This window comes from Bos grunniens, chromosome X (genome assembly GCF_055505025.1).
Source record: "Bos grunniens cultivar Pamir isolate PY7600 chromosome X, Bosgru_T2T1.0, whole genome shotgun sequence".
Classification (NCBI taxonomy): Eukaryota; Metazoa; Chordata; class Mammalia; order Artiodactyla; family Bovidae; genus Bos; species Bos grunniens.
The window spans coordinates 69,467,877-69,478,111 of record NC_141194.1 but is presented as its reverse complement, the minus strand read 5'-3'; positions in this window follow the sequence as shown (position 1 = coordinate 69,478,111).

The window sequence follows — 10,235 nt, the reverse complement described above, 5'->3', positions numbered from 1 at the left end:
CTATGATGGTGTGATCAGTCACCCAGAGCCAGACATTCTGGAGAGCAAAGTCAAGTGGGCCTTAGGAAGCACTGCTGTTAATAAAGCTAGTAGATGCGGTGGAATTCCAGTATAACTATTCAGAACCCTAAAGGATGATGCCATCAAGGTGCTGCATTCAATATGTCAACAAATCTGGAGACCCAGCAGTGGCCACAGGACTGGAAAAGGTCAATCCTCATCCCAGTTTCCAAAGAATGTGCTAACCATCAGACAATTGCACTCATCTCCCATGATAGTAAAGACATGCTTACAATCTTGCATGCTAGGCTTCAGCATTATGCAAACCAAGCATGTCCAGATGTCCAAGATGGGTTTAGAAAAGGAAGAGGAACTAGAGATCAAATTGCCAACATTTGCTGGATCATAGCAAAAGCTAGGGAATTCCAGAAAAACACCTACTTCTGTTTCATCGACTACACTAAAGCCTTTGACTGTGTGGATCATAACAAACTGTGGAAAGCTCTTAAAGAGATGGGAATACCAGGTTATCTTACCTGTCTCCTGAGAAACCTGTATGCGGGTCAAGAAGCAACAGTTAGAACCTTGTAAGAAACAACTGATTGGTTCATGGTTGAGAAAGGAGTACGACAGGGCTGTCTGCTGTCACCTTGTTTGTTTAAACTATATGCTGAGTACATCATGAGAAATGCTGGGTTGGATGAGTTACAAGCTGGAATCAAGATAGGCAGGAGGAACATCAACAACCTCAGGTATGCAGATGATACTACTCTAATGGCAGAAAGTGAAGAGGAACTAAAGAGCCTCTTGATGAGGGTGAAGGAGGAGAGTGAAAGAGCCAGTTTAAAACTAAATATTAAAAAAAAAAAAAAAACAAACTAAGATAATGGCATCCAGTCCCATTACTCATGCACATAGAAGGGGAAAAGTAGTGACAAATTTCCTCCTCTTGGGCTCTAAAATCACTGTAGATGGTGAGTGCAACCATGAAATCAGAATACAATTGCTTCTTGGCAGGAAATCTATGACAAACCTAAACAGTGTGTTGAAAATCAGAAACATTACTCTGCTGACAAAGGCCCATATAGTCAAGGTTATGGTCTTCCCAGTGGTCACGTATGGTTGTGTGAATTAGACCATAAAGAAGGCAGAACACTGAAGAATTGATTATTACAAATTGTGGTGCTGGAGAAGACACCTGAGAGTCCCTTGGACAGCAAGGAGATCAAACCAGTCAAATCTTAAGGAAGATCAACCCTGAATATTCCCTGGAAGGACTGTTGCTGATGCTGAAGCTGAAGCTCCAGTATTTTGGTCATCTGACGTGAACAGATGACTCAAAAGTCCCTGATGCTGGGAAAGATTGAGGACAGAAGGAGAAGAAAGTGTCAGAGAATGAGATGGCTGGATGGCATCACTAATGTAATGGGCATGGACTTGGGCAAACTTTGGGAGATAGTGAGGGACAGGGAGGCCTGTCATGCTGCAGTCCATGGGGTGGCAAAGAGTTGGACACAACTGGGCAACTGAAGAACACAATAATGAGTGATGTTGAGCATCTTTTCATGTGTTTATTGGCTACCTGTATGTCTTTGGAGAAATGTCTGTTTAGATCCTTGGCCAATTTTTTGATTGGGTTGTTTGTTTTTCTGATGTTGCACTACGTGAGATTAATCCTTTGTCAATCACTCCATTTGCAATTATTTTCTTCCATTCTGAGGATTATCATTTCATCCTGTCCATATTTTTCTTTCCTGTTCAAGGTTTTTAAGTTTAGCTATTTAAAAAAGTTTTAAAATTTTAATTTTAAAAATTTTCTTTTATTACTCTGACTCTATAAGGTGGATCAAAGAGACTCTTGTTACAGTTCATGTCAAAGGGTATTCTGCCTATGTTTATCTCTATGAGTTTTACAGTTTCTTGTCTTACATTTAAGTCTTTGATCCATTTCGAGCTTATTTTTGTGTGTTTTGTTCAGAAGTGTTCTAATTTCATTTCTTTACCTGTAGTTGTCCAGTTTTCCTAGCACCACTTATTGAGGCTCTCTTTTCTCCATTGTATATTCTTGCCTCTGTCAAAGTGCCCGTAGGTGTGTGGGTATATCTCTGGGCTTCCTGTCTCATTCCATTGATCTATATTTATGCTTTTGTGCTAGTACCATACTATCTTGATGACTGTGGCTTTTAGTATAGTCTGCCACCAAGAAGGTTGATTCTATTTTTTCTCTCATGATTGCTTTGGCTATCTGGGGTCTTTTGTGTTTCCATAAAAATTGTAAAATTTTTTATTCCAGTTCTGTGAAAACACGATGACCTAAAACCTATGGGATATAGCAAAAGCAATTCTAAAATGGAAGTTTATAGCAATACAATCCTACCTCACAAAATAAGAAAAACATCAAATAAACTACCTAACTTTACAACTCAAGCAACTAGGAAAAGATGAACAAAGCCCTCCCCATACACTTAGTAGAAGGAAGGAAATCATAAACATCAGAGCATAAATAAATGAAAAAAAAAAAAAGAAAGTAGTAGGAAAGGTAAATAAAAGGAAAAGCTGGTTCTTTGAGAAGATAAACAAAAGCCATTAGCTAGACTCATGAGAAAAAAAGGGAGAATACTTAAATTAATAAAATTAGAAATGGAAAGGGAGAAGTTATTATAGAATAATGGAAAAATACAAAGACCATAAGAGACTACTACAAGAATCCATATGCCTCTAAAATGGAAAACTTGGAAGAAATGGATAAATCCTTAGATAAGTACAACATTCCAATAATGAGTGATGTAGAAATAGGAAGCTGGAGCAGACCAATCACAAACACAGAAAACAAAACTGAGATTAAAAAATATTCCAACGAGCAGAAGCCCAGGGCCGGATGGTTTCACAGGTGAATTCTATCAAACACTTAAAGAAGAGCTAACACCTGCCTTTCTCAAACTCTTCCAAGAAGTTCCAAACTCATTGTACCAGGCTACCTTCACCCTGATACCACAACCAGATGACAATATCACAAAAAAATAAAATTATATGCCAATATCACTGATGAATATAGATACAAAAATTTTAAACAGAATACTAGCAAACAGAATCAAACACAACATTAAAAGACCCATACACTCTAATCAAGTGGGATTTATCCCAGGAAATCATGGATTTTTCAATATATGCAAATCAATAAATGTGATACACCATATCAACAAAGTGAAAGATAAAAACCATGTGATCATCTTAAAAGATGCAGAAAAACTTTTGACAAAGTTCAACATCTATTTATGATAAAAACTGTAAAAAATGGGCATAGAAGGAACCTACCTCACACAATAAAGTTCATATACAACAAACCCACAGCAAACACTATTCTCCTTGGTGAAAAATGGGAAGTATTATCTCTAAAATCAGAATCAAGACAAGGGTGCCCTCTCTTGCCACTATTATTCAACATAGTTTTGGAATTCTTTGCCATGACAATCAGAGAAGGAAAGGAACGAAAGGAATTCAGATTGGAAAAGAAGTAAAGATTCTCACTGTTTGCAGGTATCATGTTGAAAACCTTAAAAATGCCACCAGAAAATTACTAGAGCTAATCAATGAATTTAGTAAAATCATGGGATACAAAATTAACACACAGAAATCCCTTGCATTCCTATAAACTAACAACAAAAAAATCTTTTAGAGAAATTAAGAAAGCAATCCCATTCACAATTGAAAGAAAAAGAATAAAATTCCTAGGAATAAACCTACCTAAGAGGACAGAAGACCTGTAAGTAAAAAATTGTTAAGGCCTTCGTGAAACAAAGCAAAGGCAACCCCAACGGATGGAGAAATATATCACGTTTTTGAATTGGAAAATCAATACTGTGAAAATGACTATACTACCCAAAGCAATCTACAGATTCAAAGCAGTCCCTATCAAATTACCAATGGGATTTTTCACAGAACTAGAACAAATAATTTCCCAATTTGTATGCTTGTGCTTTTAAACTTTTCCCCCTGTAATTGATTTTCAACATTATAACATTGTCATCAGAAAAGATGCTTGATATGGTTTCAATTTTCCTACATTTACTGAATCTTTCTTTGTGGACTAAGATGTGATCTATCCTGATAAGTGGAGAATATTCCATGTGCACCTTAGAATAAAGTGTATTCAGTTGATGTATAGCAAAGCCAATATAATATTGTAAAGTAAAATTTGAGATAATATAAATTTATTACTTGTTTACTTAGACTGTTATTTATTTTTAAAAATTAATTTATTTGTTTTAATTGGAGGCTAATTACTTTACAATATTGTGGTGGTTTGATGGAATGTCCAGTTGCTGTTATTATTAGTCACTATGCCAGTCTCTTTGTGACCCCATGAACTGTAGCATGCCAGGCTTTTCTGTCCTTCACTATCTCCTGTAGTTTGCTCAAACTCATGTCCACTGAGTCTTTGATGCTATCCAACCATCTCATCCTCTGCTACCTCCTTCTCCTTTTGCCTTCAATCTTTCTAGTATCGGGGCCTTTCCAATGAATCAGCTCTTCTCATCAGGTGGCCAAAATAATGGAGCTTCAGCTTCAGTATCAATCCATTCAATAAACTGTCAGAGTTGATTTCCTTTAGGATTGACCATTTTGATCTCCTTGCAGTCCAAGGGCCTCTCAGCAGAATCAGAAGCATCAATTCTTCAGCACTCAGACTTCTTTATGGACCAACTGTCACATCTATACATGACAATGGAAAAATCATAGTTTTGACTATACTGACCTTTGTCAGCAAAGTGATGTCTCTCTCTTTTTTTTTTATTGTAGTGACAAAGCTTTCCTTCCAAGGAACAAGTGTTTTTTTTTTTTTTAACTTCATGGCTGCAGTCAACGTCTGCAATGATTTTGGAGCCAAAGAAAATAAAATTTGTCACTGCTTCCACATTTTGCCCTTCTAGTTGCCATGAACTGATGGAACCAGATGCCGAGATCTTACTTTTTTGAGTGTTGCATTTCAAGCCAGTCTTTTCACTCTCCTCTTTCACCCTCATCAGTAGATCCTTTAGTTCCTCTTCATTTTTGGCCATTAGAGTGGTATCGTTTGCATATCAGCTTGTTGATATTTCTCCTGGCAATCTTGATTCCAGCTTGTGCTTCAACCAGCCTGGCATTTTGCATGATGTACTCTGCATATAAGTTAAATAAGCAGGGTGATAACATACAGGCTTGTTGTACTCCTTTCCCAATTTGGAACCAGTTAGTTGTTCCATGTACGGTTCTACCTGTTGCTTCCTGACCTGCAAACAGGTTTCTCAGGAGGCAGGTAAGGTGGTCTGGCATTCCCATCCCTTTAAGAATTTTCCAGTTTGTTGTGACACAAAATGTCAAAATCTTTAGCATAGTCAATGAAGCAGAGTAGATTGCTTTGCCTATGATCCAGTGGAGGTTGACAGTTTGATTTCTGATTCCTCTGCCTTTTTGAAATCCAGCCTGAACATCTGGAAGTTCTCAGTTCATGTACTGTTGAAGCCTGGCTTGGAGAATTTTGAGCATTACTTTGCTAGCCTGTGAGATGAGTGCAATTGTGTAGTAATTTGAACATTCTTTAGAATTTCCTTTATTTGGGATTGGAATGAAAACTGACATTACCCAGTGGTGTGGTCACTGCTGAGTTCCTCAAATTTGCTGGCATATTGAGTGCAGCACTTTAACAGCATTATCTTTTAGAATTTGAAACAGCTCAGCTGCAATTCCATCACCTCCAATAGCTTTGTTCTTAGTAATGCTTCATAAGGCCCACTTGACTTCACACTCCAGGATGTCTGGCTCTAGATGAGTGACCACACCATCATGGTTATCTGGGTCATTAAGACAGTTTTGTTTTTTTTTTTTTTTTGGTAGTTCTTCTGTGTATTCTTGCTACTTCTTCTTAACCTCTTCTGTTTCTGTTATGTCTTCACCATTTCTATTCTTTATCATGCCCATCCTTATATGAAATATTCTCTTGATATCTCCAATTCTTTTGAAGACATCTATAGTCATCTATACCAGACCACCTGACCTGCCTCTTGAGAAATTTGTACACAGGTCAGGAAGCAACAGTTAGAACTGGACATGGAACAACAGACTGCTTCCAAACAGGAACAGGAGTAGGTCAAGGCTGTATATTGTCACCCTGCTTATTTAACTTCTATGCGGAGTACATCATGAGAAACGTTGGACTGGAAGAAGCACAAGCTGGAATCAAGATTGCCAGGAGAAATATCAATAACCTCAGATATGCAAACGACACCACCCTTATGGCAGAAAGTGAAGAAGAACTAAAGAGCCTCTTGATGAAAGTGAAAGTGGAGAGTGAAAAAGTTGGCTTAAAGCTCAACATTCAGAAAACTAAGATCATGGCCTCTGGTCCCATCTCTTTATGGCAAATAGATGGGGAAACAGTGGAAACAGTGGCTGACTTTATGTTTCTGGGCTCCAAAACCACTGCAGATGGTGATTGCAGCCATGAAATTAAAAGACGCTTACTCCTTGGAAGGAAAGTTATGACCAACCTAGGCAGCATATTAAAATGCAGAGACATTACTTTCCCAACAAAGGTCCGTCTAGTCAAGGCTACGGTTTTTCCAGTGGTCATGTATGGATGTGAGAGTTGGATTGTAAAGAAAGCTGAGCGCCAAAGCTTTTGAACTGTAGTGTTGGAGAAGACTCTTGAGAGTCTCTTGGACTGTGAGGAGCACCATGCAGTCTATCCTAAAGGAGATCAGTCCTAGGTGTTCATTGGAAGGACTGATGTTGAAGCTGACACTCCAATACTTTGGTCACCTGATGCGAAGAGCTGACTCATTGGAAAAGACCCTGATGCTGGGAAAGATTGAGGGCAGGAGGAGAAGGGGACGACAGAGGATGAGATGGTTCAATGGCATCACCGACTCAATGGACATGGGTTTGGGTGGACTCCGAGAGCTGGTGATGGACAGGGAGGCCTGGCGTGCTGCGGTTCATGGGGTCGCAAGGAATCAGACATGGTTGAGTGACTGAACTGAACTGAGCTGATAGAAGGTATTGTAAGTCTTTATTGAACCAGTCAAATTCAGCTCTTCAGCATCAGTGGTTGTAGCATAGACTTGGATTAATGTGATGTTGAATGGTTTGTGTTGGAAACTAACTGATCATTCTGTTTTTTTCTGAGATTGCACCCAAATACTGCCTTTCAGGCTCTTTTGTTGACAATGAGGGCTACTGCAGTTCTTCTAAGGAATTTTTTCCCATAGTACTATGGGCATAGTACATATGATGGTCATCTAAACTAAATTCTTCCATTTTTGTCCATTTCAGTTCACTGATTCCTAAGATGTCAATGTTCACTCTTGCCATCTCTTGCTTGACCACATCCAATTTCCTTTGATTCAAGGACTTAACGTTCCAGATTGCTATGCAATACTGTTCTTACAGCATCAGACTTTCATCATCAGACACATCCACAGCTGAGCATTGTTTCTGCTTTGTCCCATCTACTTCATTATTTCTCAAGCTACTTGTGATTGCCCTCTTCTTGTCTCCAGTAGCATATTTGACACCTTCCATACTAGGGGTCTCATCTTCTGGCATCATATCTTTTGGGGTTTTGTTACTGTCCATGAGGGTTCTCCAGTCAAGAGTACTACAGCAGGTTACCATTTTCTTCTCTAGGGAATCACATTTTGTCAGAACTCTTCACTATGTCCTGTCCATCTTGGGTGTCCCTGCATGGCATGTCTCATAGCTTCATTGAGTTATGCAAGCCCCTTCACCACAACAAGGTTGTGATCCATGGAGGTGGAATGTCAATAAATATTAAGTAATTATATCTGATTATTGTGTCATTTAAGGCTTGTGTTTGTTGATTTTTCTGTCCGGATGATCTGTCTATTGGTTTCTGTGGGGTGTTAAAGTTACCACTATTATTGTTGATTTCCCCTTTTATGGCTGTTAGCTTTTTTCTTATACATTGAGGCTCATATATGTTTACAATTTTTATATCTTACTGTATTGGTCCCTTGATCATTATGTAGTGTCCTTCCTCATCTCTTGTAACAGTCTTTATCTTAAAGTCACTTTTGTCTCATATGAGTATTGCTACACCAGCTTTCTCCTTATTCTCATTTGCATGGAATACCTTTTTCCTTCCCCTTTCCTTCAGTCTATATGTGTCCCTAGATCTGAAGTGGGTCCGTTGTAGACAGCATATATACAGCTCTTGTTTTTGTGTCCTTTAGCCTGTCTATGTCTGTTGGTTGCAGCATTTAATCTATTTAAACTTCAGGTAATTTTCAGTATATGTTTATTATATGTTATTATTTAATATATAGTGATAATTATCTTAAATGTAAATGGATTTAATGCTTCAACCAAAAATATATGTTCTTATTGCCACTTTGTTACTTGTTTTGAATTTGTGTTTGTAGGTCTTTTATCTCCCCTTCTTCTTTTGTTATCTTCTCGTGATTTGACTAGTACCTTTGGTTTTGTGTTTAGATTGCCTTTTCATTTTCTTTTGTGTATCTGGTTTTTTTTTTTTTTTTTTTTTTTTTTGGTTTGCTGGTCCCATGAATTTTTTGTTAGAGAAGTTTATATGTGTACAAGGTTGTTTTACATTGCTGGTCACTTTCTTGCCTAGAAAAGTTCCTTTAGCTTTCGTTTTAGAGCTTGTTTGGTTGTCCCGAATTCTCTTAGCTATTGTTTGTCTGTAAAGGTTTTCATTTCTCCCTCAAATTTGAGTGAGAGCCTTGCTGGGTAGAATATCCTTGGTTGTAGATTCTTGCCTTTCATCACTTTAAACATATCATGTTACTGACTTCTGGCCCAAAGACTTTCTTCTGAAAAATCAGCTGACAATCTTATAGGGAGTATTTTGTATGTTATTTGTTGTTTTTCTCTTGTTGTTTTAATTTTTTTCTTTGTCTTTACTTTTGTCAGTTTGATTATTATGTGTCTCTGCATGTTCCTCCTTGAGTTTATCCTGTATGGGGTTCTTTGTGCTTCCTGGATTTGAGTGTTTCCTTTCTCATATTAAGGTATTTTTCAGCTATAATATCTTCACATATTTTCTCAGGCCCTTTCTCTTTCTCTTCTCCTTCTGGGACTTCTATAATGTGAATGTTTGTGCATTTAGTATTGTCCCAGATGTCTCTGAAGTTGTCCTCATTTCTTTTCATTCTTTTTTCTTTATTTTGTCCTGTGGCAGTGATTTTCATCACTCTGTCTTCCAGCTCACTCATTTGTTCCTCTGCCTACGTTTCTCTGCTATTGATTTCTTCCAGTGTATTTTTCACTTCAGTCATTGTATTGTTCATCTGTGTTTGTTTGTTCTTTAAATCTTCTAGCTCCTTATTAAACATTTCTTGTATCTTCTAAATCTATTCCTCTGTGCTTTTTAGGAATGTTTCTAATTATGAATTAAATTTCTTGAAGAGACACATGGCTATTCATTTTATCTGTTTCTTTTTGTATTGGCAATGATAGCTTGTGCCTTGCTATCATAGGATTCATCTGTTTCACCTAAGTTTTCAAATTTTTGCGTGCAAATTTTCATAATATTCCCTTGTCATATTTTTAATTTCTCTTGAGTCTACATTGTTGTCTCCTATTTCATTCCGGATGTTGTAATTAGTGAAAACCTTTCCCTTTTTCTCTTTGACTATATTTTGGGTGTGTTTTAACAGCTTTATTGAGGTATAATTCATATACAAAGACCTGCATATATTTATTGTATGCAGTTTGATATGTTTGGACACATGCAAACACCTGTGATGTCATCACTACAATCAAGGTAATAGACATATCCAAGACTTCTGAAGTGTTCTTGTGTTCTTTTATCTCTTTTTGCTTTTTGAAGTAGGAAGACTTAGCCTGAGATCTACCTTTTTAAGAAACTTTGAAGTGTACAATCCCATACTGTTAACCAGGGGTACTATGTTATACAGCAGATCTCCAAAGTTTATCCATCCTGCACAACCAGTTCTTTAATACCCTTTGAAAAATTATCACCCATTTTCCCTAACCCTTAGCCCCCGGCAATCCATATCATAATCTTTGCCTGTATGAACTTTACTATTTTAGAAACCTCATATAAATGAGATTTGTCACTTAAATGTCCTTCTGTGTTAGTCCTTCTGTGACTGGCTTATTTCACTTAGCATAGTGTCCTCAGAGTTCATCCATATTGTTTGAAATGGCAGAATTTCTTCTTTTTTAAGTGGAATAATGTTCCATTGTATGTA